Source organism: Arachis hypogaea, chromosome 2 (assembly GCF_003086295.3).
Source record: "Arachis hypogaea cultivar Tifrunner chromosome 2, arahy.Tifrunner.gnm2.J5K5, whole genome shotgun sequence".
Lineage (NCBI taxonomy): Eukaryota > Viridiplantae > Streptophyta > Magnoliopsida > Fabales > Fabaceae > Arachis > Arachis hypogaea.
Genome location: NC_092037.1, coordinates 69,678,849 through 69,698,204, shown reverse-complemented (window position 1 = coordinate 69,698,204; position 19,356 = coordinate 69,678,849). Strand labels below are relative to the sequence as shown.

Below are 19,356 nucleotides of genomic sequence, written 5' to 3'. Positions count from 1 at the left end.
GCCAGAATGTGCACCATTCTGGGCGTTTAACGCCAGGATGGCACAAGAGGGAAGATTCTGTTTTTCAATGCAATTTTTTTTCAGGTTTTCAAAGTTTTTCAAAATCAAATCTTTTTCAAATCATATCTTTTCAATCATGTGTTTTCAAAATCAATTTCTTTCCATTTTCAAAGATACTTACTATCAATTAATGATTTGATTCAACACTTCAAGTATGTTGCCTTTTCTGTTGAGAAAGGTCTAATGTTTGAATCATATCTTTTCTTGTTAGCCAAGTTTTTATTTTTCAAAATCAAATCTTTTTTTTTTAAAATGTTTTTCAAATCATATCTTCTCAATCACATCTTTTTAAAACTAATCATATTTTCTTAACCACATCTTTTTCAAAATAGTTTTCAATCAAATCTTTTTGATTTCTAATTTTAAAATCTTTTTCAAAAATCACTTGATTTCTTTTCCACTTTCATTTTCGAAAATCAAGTATTGTTTTCAAAAATGTTTTCAAAATCTTTTACTTAATTTTCGAAAATTACTTCCCTCCTTCTCACATCCTTCTATTTATGGACTCACACTATCCCTTAATGCAAAATTCGAACTCCATCTTCTTTGATAAGTTCGAATTTTCTACTTCTGTCTTCTACTCTTCTTTTCCTCTGACACTTTAAGGAATCTCTATACTGTGACATAGAGGGTTCCACATTTTCTTGTTCTCTTCTCTTTCATATGAGCAGGAGCAAAGACAAAGGCATTCTTGTTGAGGCTGATCCTGAACCTGAAAGGACCTTGAAGAGAAAGCTAAGAGAAGCCAAAGCACAACTCTCTTTAGAGGACCTGACCGAATTCTTCAAAGAAGAAGAACACATGGCAGCCGTAAACAACAATGCCAACAATGCAAGGAAGGTGCTGGGTGACTTTACTGCACCTACTCCCGATTTCTATGGGAGAAGCATCTCTATCCCTGCCATTGGAGCAAACAACTTTGAGCTTAAGCCTCAATTAGTTTCTCTAATGCAACAGAATTGCAAGTTCCATGGACTTCTATTGGAAGATCCTCATCAGTTTTTAGCTGAGTTCTTGCAAATCTGTGACACTGTCAAGACTAATGGGGTTGACCCTGAGGTCTACAGACTTATGCTATTCCCTTTTGCTGTAAGAGACAGAGCTAGGACATGGTTGGACTCTCAACCTAAAGAAAGCCTGGACTCTTGGGAAAAGCTAGTCAATGCCTTCTTGGCAAAGTTCTTTCCACCTCAAAAATTGAGTAAGCTTAGAGTGGAAGTCCAAACCTTCAGACAGAAGGAAGGAGAATCCCTCTATGAAGCTTGGGAAAGATACAAACAACTAATCAGAAAGTGTCCTTCTGATATGCTTTCTGAATGGAGCATCATAGGTATTTTCTATGATGGTCTCTCTGAACTATCCAAGATGTCTTTGGATAGCTCTGCTGGAGGATCTCTTCATTTGAAGAAGACGCCTACTGAAGCTCAAGAACTGATTGAAATGGTTGCAAATAACCAATTCATGTATACTTCTGAAAGGAATCCTGTGAACAATGGGACTAGTCAGAAGAAAGGAGTTCTTGAGATTGACACTCTGAATGCCATATTGGCTCAGAACAAAATATTGACTCAACAAGTCAATATGATCTCTCAAAGTCTGTCTGGAATGCAAAATGCACCAAGCAGTACTAAGGAGGCTTCATCTGAGGAAGAAGCTTATGATCCTGAGAACCCTTCAATGGAAGAGGTGAATTACATGGGATAACCCTATGGAAACACCTATAATCCTTCATGGAGAAATCATCCAAATTTTTCATGGAAGGATCAACTGAGACCCCAACAAAGTTTCAACAACAATAATGGTGGAAGAAACAAGTTTAGCAATAGCAAGCCTTTTCCATCATCTTCTCAGCAACAGACAGAGAGTTCTAAGTAGAATAACTCTGACTTAACAACCATGGTCTCTGATCTGATCAAAACCACTCAAAGTTTCATGACTGAAACAAGGTCATCCATTAGAAATTTGGAGGCACAAGTGGGTCAGCTGAGCAAGAAAATTACTGAACTCCCTCCTAGTACTCTCCCAAGCAATACAGAAGAAAATCCAAAAGGAGAGTGCAAGGCCATCAACATGGCCGAATTTTGGGAGGAAGGAGAGGCAGTGAACGCCACTGAGGAAGGCCTCACTGGACGTCCACTGGCCTCCAATGAGTTCCCCAATGAGGAACCATGGGAATCTGAGGCTCAAACTGAGACCATAGAGATTCCATTGGACTTCTGCCATTCATGAGCTCTGATGAGTATTCTTCCTCTGAAGAGGATGAGTATGTCACTGAAGAGCAAGTTGCTAAATACCTTGGAGCAATCATGAAGCTAAATGACAAGTTATTTGGAAATGAGACTTGGGAGGATGAATCCCCTTTGCTCACCAAAGAATTGGATGACTTGTCTAGGCAAAAACTGCCTCAAAAGAGACAGGATCCTGGGAAGTTTTCAATACCTTGTACCATAGGCACCATGACCTTCAAGAAGGCCTTGTGTGACTTAGGGTCAAGTGTAAACCTCAGGCCTCTCTCTGTAATGGAGAAGTTATGGATCTTTGAGGTGCAAGCTGCAAAAATCTCACTAGAGATGGCAGACAATTCAAGAAAACAAGCCCATGGACTTGTAGAGGATGTTCTGGTAAAGATTGAAGACCATTACATCCCTACTGATTTCATAGTCCTAGAGACTGGGAAGTGCATGGATGAATCCATCATCCTTGGCAGACCCTTCCTAGCCACAACAAAGGCTGTGATTGATGTTGATAGAGGAGAGTTGATCATTCAAGTGAATGAAGAATCCTTGGTGTTTAAGGCTCAAGGATACCCCTCTGTCATCATGGAGAGGAAGAATGCAGAGCTTCTCTCAAAGCAGAGCCAAACAGAGCCCCCATAGCCAAACTCTAAGTTTAGTGTTGGGAGGCCACAACCAAACTCTAAGTTTGGTGTTGAACCCCCACATTCAAACTCTAAGTTTGGTGTTGGGAGGTTCCAACATAGCTCTGAGTATCTGTGAGGCTCCATGAGAGTCCTCTGTCAAGCTACTGACATTAAAGAAGCGCTTGTTGGGAGGCAACCCAATGTTATATTTTATCTATTTTATTTTGTTATTTTTTCTTTTTTTGTAGGTTGATGATCATGAGGAGTCACAAAATCAATGAAAAAAGCAAAAACAGAATGAAAAACAGGAAGAAAAATAGCACACCCTGGAGGACGCACCTACTGGCGTTTAAACGCCAGTGAGGTTAGCTGTTGGGCGTTTAACGCCCAGTCTGGCACCATTCTGGGCGTTTAACGCCAGAAAGGGGCACCAGACTGGCGTTAAACACCAGAAAGGGGCAAGAAGCTGGCGTTAAACGCCAGAAATGGGCACCAGCCCGGCGTTTAACGCCAGAAATGGCTAAAAACGTGATTTTGTTTGCCATTTGGTGCAGGGATGACTTTTCCTTGACACCTCAGGATATGTGGACCCCACAGGATCCCCACCTACCCTACCACTCTCTCTCTCTTCTTCACCCATTCACCAATCACCTCAACACCTCTTCCCCAAAAACCCTTCACCTATCAAATCCCATCTTTCTCTTCACCACTCACATCCATCCTTCATAAAACCCCACCTACCTCACCATTCAAATTCAAACCACTTTCCCACCCAAACCCACCCTCAAATGACTGAACCCTACCCTTCCCCCTCTCCTATATAAACCCTCCTTTTCTCCCCCCTTTTGCCGAACACAACGCCATTCCCTTTCTCCTCATTTCTTCTTCTTCTCCTCTCTTCTTTCTTCTTTTGCTCGAGGACGAGCAAACATTTTAAGTTTGGTGTGGTAAAAGCATTGCTTTTTGTTTTTCCATAACCATTTATGGCATCCAAGGCCGGAGAAACCTCTAGAAAGAGGAAAGGGAAGGCAAAAGCTTCCACCTCCGAGTCATGGGAGATGGAAAGATTCATCTCAAGGGTGCATCAAGACCACTTCTATGAAGTTGTGGCCTTGAAGAAGGTGATCCCCGAGGTCCCTTTTTCACTCAAAAAGGGTGAATATCCGGAGATCCGACATGAGATCCGAAGAAGAGGTTGGGAAGTCCTCACCAACCCCATTCAACAAGTCGGAATCTTGATGGTTCAAGAGTTCTATGCCAATGCATGGATCACCAATAACCATGATCAAAGTGTGAACCCGGATCCAAAGAATTATCTTACTATGGTTCGGGGGAAATACTTGGACTTTAGTCCGGAAAGTGTGAGGTTGGCGTTCAACTTGCCCATGATGCAAGGAGATGAACATCCTTACCCTAGAAGGGTCAACTTTGATCAAAGGTTGGACCAAGTCCTCACAATCATATGTGAAGAGGGCGCCCAATGGAAGAGAGATTCAAGAGGGAAGCCGGTTCAATTGAGAAGGCATGACCTCAAGCCCGTGGCTAGAGGATGGTTGGAGTTCATCCAACGCTCAATCATTCCCACTAGCAACCGGTCCGAAGTTACCATAGACCGGGCTATCATGATTCATAGCATCATGATTGGAGAAGAAATAGAAGTTCATGAGGTTATAGCCCAAGAACTCTATAAGGTGGCTGACAAGTCCTCTACCTTGGCAGGGTTAGCCTTCCCTCATCTCATTTGTCACCTCTGTTATTCAGTTGGAGTTGACATAGAGGGAGACACCCCTATTGATGAGGACAAGCCTATCACTAAGAAGAGGATGGAGCACACAAGAGACCCTACTCATCATGAGATCCCTGAGATACCTCAAGGGATGCACTTTCCTCCACAAAACTATTGGGAGCAACTAAACACCTCCCTAGGAGAATTGAGTTCCAACATGGGACAACTAAGGGTAGAGCATCAAGAACACTCCATCATCCTCCATGAAATTAGAGAAGATCAAAGAATCATGAGAGAGGAGCAACAAAGACAAGGAAGAGACATTGAGGAGCTCAAGCACTCCATAGGATCTTCAAGAGGAAGAAAGAGCCGCCATCACTAAGGTGGACCCGTTCCTTGACTTCCTTGTTCTTTATTCTTCTGTTTTTCGAATTTTATGCTTATGTTTATCTATGTTTGTGTCTTGTGATAATTAGTGTCTTAGTGTCTATGCTTGAAAGTTATGAATGTCCTATGAATCCATCACCTCTCTTAAATAAAAACGTGCTTAATTGAAAAAGAAAAAGAATTGCATGAATTTTGAATTTTATAACAGTTTAATTATTTTGATGTGGTGGCAATATTTTTGTTTTCTGAATGTATGCTTAAACAGTGCATATGTATCTTGAATTTGTGGTTCATGAATGTTGGCTCTTGAAAGAATGATGAAAAAGGAGACATGTTACTGAGGATCTGAAAAATCATTACAATGATTCTTGAAGCAAGAAAAAGCAAAAAAAAAATCGAAAAAAAAGAGAAAAAGAAAAGAAAACGAAAAAAAGAGAGAAAAGAAAGAAATAAAGTTGTGATCCAAGGCAAAAAGAGTGTGCTAAAGAACCCTGGACACCTCTAATTGGGGACTCTAGCAAAGCTGAGTCACAATCTGAAAAGGTTCACCCAATTATGTGTCTGTGGCATGTATGTATCCGGTGGTAATACTGGAAGACAGAGTGCTTTGGGCCACGGCCAAGACTCAATAAGTAGCTATGTTCAAGAATCATCATACTTAACTAGGAGAATCAATAACACTATCTGGATTCTGAGTTCCTAAAGAAGCCAATCATTCTGAATTTCAAAGGATAGAGTGACATGCCAAAACTATTCAGAGGCAAAAAGCTAAAAGCCCCGCTCATCTAATTAATACTGATCTTCATAGATGTTTTTGGAATTCATTGCATATTCTCTTCTTTTTATCTTATTTGATTTTCAGTTGCTTGAGGACAAGCAACAATTTAAGTTTGGTGTTGTGATGAGCGGATAATTTGTACGCTTTTTGGCATTGTTTTTAGTATGATCTAGTTAGTTTTTAGTATATTTTCATTAGTTTTTAGTTAAAATTCACTTTTCTGGACTTTACTATGAGTTTGTGTGTTTTTCTGTGATTTCAGGTATTTTCTGGCTGAAATTGAGGGACCTGAGTAAAAATCTAATTCAGAGACTAAAAAGGACTGCAGATGCTGTTGGATTCTGACCTCCCTGCACTCGAAGTGGATTTTCTGGAGCTACAGAAGCCCAATTGGCGCGCTCTCAACGGCGTTGGAAAGTAGACATCCTGGGCTTTCCAGCAATATATGATAGTCCATACTTTTCCCAAGATTTGATGGCCCAAATCGGCGTTCAAAGTCACCTTCAAGATTTCCAGCGTTAAACGCCGGAACTGGCACCAAAATGGGAGTTAAACGCCCAAACTGGCACTAAAGCTGGCGTTTAACTCCAAGAGGAGTCTCTACACGAAAATGCTTCATTGCTCAGCCTAAGCACACACCAAGTGGGCCCGGAAGTGGATTTTTATGTCATTTACTCATTTCTGTAAACCTTAGGCTACTAGTTTTCTATAAGTAGGACCTTTTACTATTGTATTTAGAATCTTTTGATCACTTTAGATCTCTAGATCATCTTTGGACGTCTAGTTCTTAGATCATTGGGAGGCTGGCATCACGGCCATGCCTAGACCTTGTTCTTATGTATTTTCAACGGTGGAGTTTCTACACACCATAGATTAAGGTGTGGAGCTCTGCTGTACCTCGAGTATTAATGCAATTACTATTGTTCTTCCATTCAATTCCGCTTGTTCTTGTTCTAAGATATCACTTGTTCTTCAACTTGATGAATGTGATGATCCGTGACACTCATCATCATTCTCACCTATGAACGTGTGACTGACAACCACCTCCGTTCTACCTTCGATTGGGTGAATATCTCTTGGATTCCTAATTGCACGATGCATGGTTGATCGCCTGACAACCGAGTGCTCGCCTGACAACCGAGCCAACCATTCCGTGAGATCAGAGTCTTCGTGGTATAGGCTAGAACTGATGGCGGCATTCAAGAGAATCCGGAAGGTCTAACCTTGTCTGTGGTATTCTGAGTAGGATTCGATGATTGAATGACTGTGACGTGCTTCAAACTCCTAGCAGGCGGGGCGTTAGTGACAGACGCAAAAGAATCGCTGGATTCTATTCCGGCCTGACCGAGAACCGACAGATGATTAGCCATGCTGTGACAGAGCATAGGAACATTTTCACTGAGAGGATGGGAGGTAGCCACTGACAACGGTGAAACCCTACATAAGCTTGCCATGGAAAGGAGTAAGAAGGATTGGATGAAGACAGTAGGAAAGCAGAGAGACGGAAGGGAAGGCATCTTCATGCACTTATCTGAAGTTCTTACCAATGAATTACATAAGTATCTCTATCTTTATCTTTATGTTTTTATGCGTTCATCACTATATCCATTTGAGTTTGCCTGACTAAGATTTACAAGATGACCATAGCTTGCTTCATAACAACAATCTCTGTGGGATCGACCCTTACTCGCGTAAGGTTTATTACTTGGACGACCCAGTACACTTGCTGGTTAGTTGTGCGAAATTGTGTTTATGCCATGGTAGTGAACACCAAGTTTTTGGTTTCATCACCGGGGATTATTTGAGTTGTGAAAAGTACTGATCACAATTTCGTGCACCAGTCCCTTTGGTCTCCCCCAAATCACACTGAGGGCATTGTCCATTGTTCTCTGAGAGAAAGGTTTGTCTGCGAATATCCTTCCAAAGAGGTTTTTAGAGCACGTTTCAATCTCTTTTGCAATTTTTTCCTCCCCCAATTGTACTAGATCATCCTGTTTCTCCCCACTATCTAGGTCATATTATTTTTCTCCTCCTCTTACTGACTCCATCATGGAGAATTTGTGTTTCAATCCCAGTCAAAAATCAGAGTTGTAAGATTTTGGGTATGAGTTAAAATTAAACGAAAGAAAGAACCCTAAAAAAGAGTACTTGTCAAAGCCCTAGCAGAGCACTTGTCAAAAATCCTTCTACGGACCACTCGAAAGAAAATAATATAATGAGAGAGTTTTTAGCACCTTAGAGTAAATGATATATCATGCATATAAGCCAAAACTTTAGATTAGCAAAGTAATTAGTCGGTGTATTTTGTTAAGTAGAGTAGTATATGAAATTAGTCCCATATCAAAGAAAATAAAGAAAAGAGAAGTTTATAAGATGGGATACCTATTAACTTGATGCTTTAAGGTTTTGAGTTAAATGTGACGTCTTTTCATCTTGTATTATCTCCCTTGGTTTTTCCCAGAAGTCTTTCCAATGGTCAAGAATTTTTGACGATAGCCCAACAAGTGGTATTAGAGCTTCCCACGATAGCCTAATAAGTGGCATTAGAGCTAATGATTAATCAATTTAGTGGTTGAGGATTATTTCAAGTGAAGTATTGAAAGTCTTTTTGAAAGAATAGTCCAGGCAGCGTGTTCTATTGTGTGGTGTGGCAGTGTGATGAATGAATACTCAAACGTGGTGGAGTTAGAAAGAGAAACAATTGATGTGTTCTATGTGGAGACTCACACTTGAAGAAGAGATTGTTAAGTAGCAAGTGTGAGTAGTGTATGAAATTAGTCCCACATCGAAGAACACAAAGAAAAATGAAAAGTTTATAAGATGAGAGACTCATTAGATTCATATTTTAAGGTTTTGAGTTAGATGTGACGTCTTTTCATCTTGTGTTCCCGCACTTGATTTCTTTTTTAATTCTTCTCAGTGGTCAAGAATAATTCAATGGGCATATGTAAATAGATGCATTTTCAAATGCAGATAAAAAAATATCTATTCAACCGCACATAATGAGTTTGAATGATTTTTAATGAACATGAGAAAAAATATAATAACACAGCATGCCTTCTTCAGTATTAAACCTGCAACCTAGATTGTTGAATGTTGAAATTTGTATATGCTATATAAAATTAATTAAGCATATGCTACAACTTTGACAATATAGTATCATAGTTGTCAAAAAAACCTACAATTTTATAATACCTTGAAAAAAAATAACAAAAATGAATGCATGTGAAGATGCAACCGAATAAAATAATAGAAGCTGGAATTTACTTTATGTAGACAAATTAATCAAAATAAACTACAAAATCAACAAATCCCATGTTGTAAGACATGCTACCTATACATGAAACATATCTGAGAAGGCAATCAACTTGACACTAATTTGAGAATTCAATATGAATGCAAAAATATGGTGGTTGTTTAAAGAAATTAAACCTTAGCGAGCTTCAAAGGTGTTGTTGGTGCGGGGGGAGTCTAGTCGCTTCGCCGGCATATCGGCAAGGGCCATAATCCAGGACAATCACCCCCGTGGAGTACCACAAACGGATCGAGCCTCGGTTTCTGGTGTTTCGGTGCTAGAACGGTTGCTGAAACCATCACACCTTCCTCTGGCGGTTCCTTTGCTTGCATCTAAAACCCTAATGACATTTTCTGTAATTTTATTAAAAAGAAAAAGAAAATAAATTTCTACTTTTAGAAAAGAAAAATGACCTCTGCAAAAAATATGGATGGTATATGGATCTCAGAGCTCTCCATTCTCTTGATCTGTGTCGTAAACTTGTTGCCAACTGCTCCTTCTATATTGACGGCAGCAACACCCTAAACCCTGCCACTGTTCTTTCTCCTTGAAGCTATAACAATATCCACCATCACCTTTAACTGATTATTCTTCATCTCTGCTACTCGTCAGAAACAGATTCAGAGCCCATACCATGTCTTCTTTGTTCTTCGTCAGATGCTCTTGTAACTGCAGTACTGACCACCGTCATTCTCTATTTTCTCTGTCAGTAATTGCTTTCATCACCGGCAAGTGCCTTCTTCTTCGCCCGTGCTATCTATGTATTTTGAACTAATCATATTGATAAAGAGAGAGTGAGCCCAAAAAAAAGAAGAGAAGAGAGAGATAGAAAAAGTCAAGAATGTAATTGAATTATAAAACCTTTTCAGTAAGCTCTGATATGGAATGCTTATTCAAATTTTATGTTTGAATTCAGATCCAAAAAGAGAAAGAACCCGTCTGAAGAACTGAAGATTGATGGTTTAGAAATTATGGCAAACTCTCGTTGCAAGTATAGTTACTAAACCAAGCAATCAACCTTTCTTGCAAACGTTTTGGTTGTCACAAATAACAAACCCCTAAATAAATTGATAACCGAAGTATTTAAACCTTGGGTCATCTTCTCAAGGAATTGCAGGGAGGTATGTTCTTATTATTGGTTATGAGTTTGTAAATTGGGGGTTTTGAAAGTGAGGAACAAGTATGGTAAATGATAAGAAAAATAAATAAATGATTGTAAAATAAACTCTTGGCAAGATATGAGAAATTAGAAGTCCTATCCTAGTTATCCTTATCAATTGTGATGAGAATTGGATTTTTCTCCCACTTTGTTAACCTCTACCTATGAAAGTAAGTTAAGTGGATGAATTAATTTGAATCCTCAAATTCCAGTCTTTCCTTGGAAAAAGTTAGAATTATTGGATCTCGAATTAATTCTTGAAGAATTCCAATTTTCAGTCAACAATGAGTTTGATAACTCAAGAGTTACCAATTAATCAACCAAAGCCAAAAGGAAATGAAATCTACTTGAATGAAAATAATTGGGATAGAGCCCAAGCATCAATAACATATAAGTCTGAAATATCTCAAATTATATTTAAATAGAAGGTTAAATTGAACATAGAAATCCATAAGCCAAATTGGCAACATCAAATAATCAACTAAATTGATAAATAAAAGTAGAAAATAAATTGAAGGAACATTGAACCTGTGACAAAGAAGTTGAAATCCTAATCCTAATCCTAATCCTAAATTCTAAGAGAGAGGAGAGAACCTCTCTCTCTAAAAACTACATCTAAAACCTAAAATTATGAGTTTGAAAGCATGTTGAGTCTCTGCAAGTTCCCTGACTTTAATCTGTGTTTCTGGGCCGAAAACTGGGTTGAAATGCGGCCCAGAATCTCTGTCAGCGACTTTTGTAATTTTGCAGATCGCGCACGTCACGCTGACGCGTCATTCACGCGGACGCATCATTCGGCGTTTTTCTTTTCCATGCGGGCGCGTCGTCCATGCCTCCGCATCGCTTCTACTTTTCCAATCCGCGCGTCCGCATCACTCATGCGGCCGCGTCACTGCGAATTCCTTTCTTCCACGCGGTCGCGTCACTAATGCGTACGCGTCACTTCTCGCTGGTCATCTCCTCAATTTCCTGTGTTCCTTCCATTTTTGCAAGCTTCCTTCCCAATCTTTCACTCATTCATGCCCTATAAAGCCTGAAACACTTAACACACAGATCAAGGCATCGAATGGTAATAAGAGAGGATTAAGATTAGCTAAATTAAGACCAAAGAAGCATGTTTTCAATCATGTAATAATTTTAGAAAGGAAATATAAATGCATGCTAATTATATGAATAAGTGGGTAAAGACCATGATAAAACCACACAATTAAACACATTGTAAACCATAAAATAGTGGTTTATCAACCTCCCCACACTTAAACATTAGCATGTCCTCATGCTAAACTCAAGGAGACCAAATAAATGAGTAGGGAAAGGCAAGACTTATGCAATGCAACCTATGAATGTGAATGCAACTACATGCAAAGATGATTCTACCTACTTGGTTAAAAATAAATAAGTTCTTCAAGACAAATATGAATTAAATTCCACTAATTCAAATTACACAATAAAAAGCAAATAAACTTGTAAGAAGATAGCTCATAAAAGCAGGAAATATAGAATCAAGCATTGAACCCTCACTGGTAGTGTATATCACTCTAATCTCTCAAGTGTATAGGGTACTTCACTCTAATATTCTCTAATCATACTTTCTAAACTTTGTTCTTCAGCTAACCAATCAACAAATATTTAGTATACTAATGCAAACATCATGAGGTCTTTTCAAGGTTGTAATGGGGATGAGGTAAAGGTGGGGATGTATATATAAGGCTAAGTGAGCTAACAGAGTGAATCCTTGATTAGTCTAAGATCTCACCTAACATATACATACTTTATAAAATTTAAAATTCTTTACCTAGCTACCCAAATTTTTCCCACTTTTGTATTACATGCTCATGTATCAAACTTATTTTTGAATTTTGTCCCATGTGTATTGCTTTATTTTGCATTTGGGGAATTCTTTTGTATCCCCTTTATTTAAATACTGAAAATTTTTTTTATATGCACATGGTAATTTAATTACTTTAATTTCACATGAGCATGTTTTCCAAAAATCTTTATTTTGAAATATCTTTATTCTTTTCAACTTTCTACCTTGTTTCTATCATCCATGTTCCCATAAAGTTTCCCCACACTTAAACAATAACACAATTTCTATCTTAAGCTGACCAAGGATTCAACTTGGGATTTTTATTTGATTTTTCTGCTTAAGGCTAGTAATGTGGTTATAGAACAGAAGCGGTTAAAAGGCTCAAGGTGGCTAACAAGGGTGATGTAAAGGGTAGGCTTATTTGGGATAAGTGAGCTAAAATCAAATAATAGCCTCAATCATATGCAAACATGTAAATACACTAAATATTGGACATATAGAATGGAACAAAATAAAGATTACAATCATAGAGAAGAAAAACACACAAGAATAAAATTTTATGGTTAAATAATGTAACCATACAAATAAGCTCAAAATCTCATGGGTTGTGTGTTCTTTGGCTCAAAAATCATGTTCCAAATACAACTTCAAACAAGTTTAACACAAATTTTTCGATTTAAATTAGTGAAATACTATAAAAATTTCTTGAAAAAGAAAATATTACTTCAACCAAGTAGTGACTAAATGCATAAAATCAAACAAACATGCAATCAAATATGTAAATGCAATAATGAATAAACAAAGAAAATAAAACAATGGTGTTGAAAAGAAGAAAATAGCTAACCCATGGAGATCGGTATCGACCTCCCCACACTTAAAGATTGCACCGTCCTCGGTGCATGCTAAGATGTGCAGGTGGACGGGTTGTTCCAACTGATGCTTCTCTCCAAAGATTGTGCAGATGGACTTGTCTTGTCTTCCCAGGTAAACGTCTTCCGGTTCCCCTCTGGGTGGCCATCCTGAAAGAAAAAGGGAAGAAAAGTAACCCAAAAATAAAGATAAGAAAATAAATGAAGTATGGATGGGTTAATGCCAAATGATAAGGGTCTCATTTACATGAAAGCTTCAACATGTACGTGAGAAAATAATAGAAGTCATGGCATGCCAGTGGTACAAAATGTACAACAATTGGGAAGAGAGTGGGTAATGAAAGACAACGTAAGTTCATGTCAATGCAAAAGGAATACATGTATCATAAAAGATTGACATTCACAGAAAAATAGCATCACCCAACATTGTAAAACAAGTCACTAAAAATTATATCAGAAAAGATGCAACAGTTAAATAAGAAAATCAACACCAAAGGAAAAATAATAAATTTAGAAAAGAAAAGAAAAATATGCACTAAATTAAAATGCAATGAATGAAATATGCAAATAAATAAAATGAAAGATAAGAAGAATGAGAAGGGAAAGAAGTGAGTAAGAAAGGAGGGAGGGAAAAATTAGGATTGGGGAAGAAAAAATAAGATAGTTAGCAAATTAGGATAAGCTGTGCGGCGCAAGCGACGCGGACGCGCGGGGCACGCGGTCGCATGACTTGCGTTTGAAGTTAATCGACGCGGTCACGTCGGTCACACAGTCGCGTGACACGTTTTATGCTACTGGCGCGAGGGCAGCCTCACGTTCACACAACTCTCTGTTAAGAATCTTATTTTGCCAAATTTTGGGTGATGCGATCGCGTGGTCGTCGTGATCGCGTGAGTGGCCAATATGGGGATATGATGCGGACGCGTGAGCCATGCGTCCACGTGGTAACGTTGTGCTTTCAGCACCAGTCCAGCACCACTCCAGCATAACTTTCGGCTATGCACCATGTTCATGTCGATTTTCATGGCACGCGGCCGCGTGGGTGACGCGGTCGCGTGGGAGGCCAAAGTTCCCACATGACGCGGTCGCGTAAGCAACGCGGTCGCGTGGGGTCAAATGATGCTAAAGGCGCGCCTCCAGCCACGCTCTCGCGTGACTCTCTGTTCAATTCTTTTCTACCAAACGCACTTGTGACGCGGACGCGTCAGCGACGCTGTCGCGTCGCGTGCGAAATATATATATATATATTATGATTATGCAATATGCAAAGTGTAATGCTTAATATGAATGCTATGCATGATTCCAGGTTCAATAAAAATTCAAACACAAACAAAATATATTAGAATTAAAAATGAAAAGGAACGATCATACCATGGTGGGTTGTCTCCCACCTAGCACTTTTAATTAAAGTCCTTAAGTTGGACATTTGGCGAGCTCCTTGTCATGGTGACTTATGCTTGTACTGATCCAGGAATCTCCACCAATGTTTGCAAATTCAATATTCTCCGGGATCCCAAATCTTGTTTCTACACCCGTCTTCAAGTTGATTATCATGATTCCATCCGGGTGGTTCAGCTTTAGAATTCTCACTGAAGATTGATAGTTTAGAAATTATGGTAAACTCTCGTTGCAAGTATAGTTACTAAACCAAGCAATCAACCTTTCTTGCAAACGTTTTGGTTGTCACAAGTAACAAACCCCTAAATAAACTGATAACCGAAGTATTTAAACCTCGGGTCGTCTTCTCAAGGAATTGCAGGGAGGTATGTTCTTATTATTGGTTATGAGTTTGTAAATTGGGGGTTTTGAAAGTGAGGAACAAGTATGGTAAATGATAAGAAAAATAAATAAATAATTGTAAAATAAACTCTTGGCAAGATATGAGAAATTAGAAGTCCTATCCTAGTTATCCTTATCAATTGTGATGAGAATTGGATTTTTCTTCCACTTTGTTAACCTCTAACTATGAAGGTAAGTTAAGTGGATGAATTAATTCGAATCCTCAAATTCCAGTCTTTCCTTGGGAAAAGTTAAAATTATTGGATCTCGAATTAATTCTTGAAGAATTCCAATTTTCAGTCAACAATGAGTTTGATAACTTAAGAGTTACCAATTAATCAACCAAAGCCAAAGGGGAATGAAATCTACTTGAATGAAAATAATTTGGATAGACCCCAAGCATCAGTAACATATAAGTCTGAAATATCTCAAATTATATTTAAATAGAAGGTTAGATTGAACATAGAAATCCATAAGCCAAATTGGCAACATCAAATAATCAACTAAAGTGATAAATAAAAGTAGAAAATAAATTAAAGGAACATTGAACCTATGATGAAGAAGTTGAAATCCTAATCCTAATCCTAATCCTAAATCCTAAGAGAGAGGAGAGAACCTCTCTCTCTCTAAAAACTATATCTAAAACCTAAAATTGTGAGTTTGAAAGCATGTTGAGTCTCTGCAAGTTCTCTGACTTTAATCTGTGTTTCTGGGCCAAAAACTGGGTTGAAATGCGGCCCAGAATCTCTGCCAGCGACTTTTGTAATTCTGCAGATCGCGCACGTCACGCGGACGCGTCATTCGACGTTTTTATTTTCCATGCGGGCGCGTCGTCCATGCCTCCGCGTCGCTTCTGCTTTATCAATCCGCGCGTCCGCAGCACTCATGCGGCCGCGTCACTGCGAATTCTTTTCTTCCGCGCGGTCGCATCACTGACGCGTACGCGTCACTTCTCGCTGGTCATCTCCTCAATTTCTTGTGTTCCTTCCATTTTTGCAAGCTTCCTTCCCAATCTTTCACTCATCCATGCCCTATAAAGCCCAAAACACTTAACACACAGATCAAGGCATCGAATGGTAATAAGAGATGATTAAGATTAGCTAAATTAAGACCAAAGAAGTATGTTTTCAATCATGTAATAATTTTAGGAAAGAAATATAAATACATGCTAATTATATGAATAAGTGAGTAAAAACCATAATAAAACCACACAATTAAACATATTATAAACCATAAGATAGTGGTTTATCACCGTCCAAAGCCAAGTTCTTCTCGTTATATATGTTTTGAAGTTTTTATTTGACCTTTACTTTTTGGATGCCACTTATCATATAGTTAAACGAGACACTTGTCAAATAATTAAACTGAACACTTGTTAAGTACTGAATGTGTCACTTGTCGAATAAAGAATTTACTACTACTCTCTTATTATATATTAATAGATATAATATTTGTAATTATCGGTTAAGTGTAAGAGAGTATTATCCATTGTTCTGTGATTAAATAAATAAAATAAGAGATTCAAGTGTAGCTTTAAAAAAATTAAGAAGGCACGCTAATAAAAACTAAATAAAGTATTATATCTAACTGTTCATAACTTCAAATTTGTTAATCAATTAGATTTAGTATTACTTAATAGTTTTAGTTGGATTCAACTCAGCTGCTCAAAAATTAATTGATAGATCTCAGAAATTAAAAATAATTTTAATGGAATATTTTTGGAGTTTTAAATTTTATATAAAGTAACATGGTTGTATATTTTATTTTATATTAAAAATAATTGATAAAATGAAACTAATCTCACCTTAAAGAGACGATTTTACTTTGAAAAAGAATTAATTAAATTTTTTCATCTTATATAAAATTTAAAACAAACTAAAATCAAATATTAAAATAATAAATCTCATATTTAGTCTCAAACAAGTATAATAATCTATTCTATATACGAGATATATATGATTGAAATTATAATTTTAAATTGTTTAAATAAAATTAAAATTATTATTAATTATAACAATTGTAAGTTCCTAAATGTAAGAAATAATCTATAATACATAATTATTTGATTATTAATAAAATTACATGATATGTTTGTTTTTTTTTCTTAATTTTAGTGTTAAAGCTAAGGGTACTGATTCAAATACAGTTATTAATCTTTTTTAGTAATTTATTTTGTTCAATAAGTCAAATATATATACCCAATATCAAATTAAGCGATCAAATGAGTATATGTTGTTTTATTTAAAAAAAGGATCAAAGGAAGCTCAAAACAAACGACTATAAAAAACATGTATGTAATATGTTGTTGAAATAATAATTTAGTATATTGTCACCAAATACTACTGTATGTAATGATATGAAATAACATTAAATTATTAATATTAATATATATATATATATATATCTTTTCACAAATAAATAATAAATCATTTAAAATGACTAAAAAATTTCAACACAGCCATTTGATGTATTCGAAATATACATTTGAAACAAGAATATCTTAATATTAATATATAAAATTCTATAACTGACATAATTTAAGAATAGTTTATTAAAAAAATAAAATAATACAGATTTTTATAATAAATTTAATAGTACAGATATTGGTATATTGGTATATATTGGTATATATAATCTTAAAAGTTCAATGTTTCTAAATGATAATTACAATCATCAATTATTAATAAAAATTGATGAGATTTTATTGTATTTATTAATATAATGAAAAATACATCAATACCTTTTTCATCCATTGTGTTTAGACCATTATCTTCAGTTTTTTTTAAATAAATAAAAAAATTATTTTCAAAAACAAATTATTTGAACTTTAATTTTAGAGATATGTTTTTTTTTAGTTTAGGTCAAGTTCGTCGTACTCCCAGCAAATTCCATTATTTTTATAGAGTTTGCTGTACTCCCGGACGAACTTCACGTTGAGTTCGCCGTACTATATAAACCGTGAGAACATTCAGTTTGTCGCTTTCAACTTTTTTCTCTTCCAAATCTCCTTTCTTCCTTTTTTGTTTGTCATTTTCAGAATCTTTTCTAAGAGATTTTTTGTCTTCCAACGTCTGTAAAATCTTTTATTTGCTATATTATCAGTTTCAGGTCCATATATAACATATTAGTTAGAGTTACTATTTACTGTTTACATGTTAGTTAGAGTATATAATTTGTTAGTTAGATTTTTTATGTTATTATTTTAAAGTAGAGTTACTATTTACTGTTTATAATATGTTAATTAGAGTAACTTATTAGTTAATTGTTAATTAGTTTAGTCAAAATAGTTAATTTAAGTTGTAAGTTTGATGGTAATTAGTTAAATATGTAGTTAGATTAGATTAGAATGATACATAGTAAAATTAAGTTATCAGTTAATTATTGATTAGTATGTTTATAGAGTTAGTTGAATATATAATTAGATTACATTAGAATGATACGTAGTTAGAAAAGTTAAGTTATCTGCTAATTATTCATTAGTATGTTTATAGAGTTAGTTTATGTGATCATGTGGTTGGTTTACATATCAATTAGTAAGTTTATAAACTGGTAAAGATGTAAGGTAGACAATTAGTTAGTTTATATATGCATTTTGAAAATTTAGTTAACGTGAAAGGAACTCAATTCAGTTTATTTTATTTTATTTTACTAGAGTGTAGTTAGATGGAGCAGCAGTTATTGGGATACGAGCATACTAAGTATAGATTATATCAGACTGAGCACATTGCAGACAGACTTGATCGAGTGGTACACTTCTATCACTCTTATTTATTATATTGTAATAAAATGTGAATTTATAATTTTATGCGTTGACCCCTTTTTTAATTAGTTTATTTTGTTTGGTAGGCACCTCGGATATTGCGCACCAGACAAAATTCAATTAGATGCCTGCCTGAGAAGATTATGCCATATCTTAGACGAGCTGAGTTTGAGCATGTGGCATACATGGTGGAGTTTGAGCATGGTTAGCCATTGGTCTCGGCATTGATAGAGAGATGGAGACGTGAGTCCTATACGTTTCATCTACCATGCGGGAAGATGATTATCACCCTACAAGACATGGCGTACCAATTGGGACTCAGGATCGATGGTGACCCTGTTAGTGGCTGCATCGATGGGTGGGAGCAGCACCATGATGGACGGTCAAATTTACATTCAGACGAAATGGACTGTCAAATTTACATAGTTTTACAATACCATCTGCGAAAAGCTGGAGCAGGACGCCACTGAGGAGCGTCTGTTGCGGTACATGAGAGGGTATATCATGCAAGTGATCAGGGGTATCTTATTCCTAGATGCATCTGACTCTCGAGTACACTTCAGGTGGCTCCCCCTGCTAAAGGACCTTGACATATGTGGCACGTTATCATGGGGCTTGGCTGTGCTAGCATGGCTGTACCGCCAGAGGTGTCATGCCATGGAGCATAGTCAGTACAATTTAGGTAGTTGCATCAATTTGCTGCTCTCCTGGGTCTATCCCTATATTCCACTGATATGGCTGGATGGATTTGAGACTCGTCGATTCCCGTTAGTTAAGAGGTATTATTCGTTTTTGCACTTTTTTTCATTCGTTAATGAAATTGAGAAATAATGTGTAATCATTCACAGTATTTTAGGTGAGTTGAGTACCATC

The 19,356-nt window shown here is 36.8% G+C and overlaps 1 non-coding gene across 1 annotated transcript; it reads right to left on the bottom strand.

Annotated features, from left to right (window-relative positions):
• Positions 1 to 1,263: 1,263 nt before the first annotated feature.
• On the bottom strand, positions 1,264 to 1,371 carry LOC112764189 (small nucleolar RNA R71). Its single transcript, XR_003183050.1, has one exon. It is a non-coding gene; the product is annotated as a small nucleolar RNA R71 (small nucleolar RNA).
• Between the last annotated feature and the right edge of the window lie 17,985 nt (positions 1,372 to 19,356).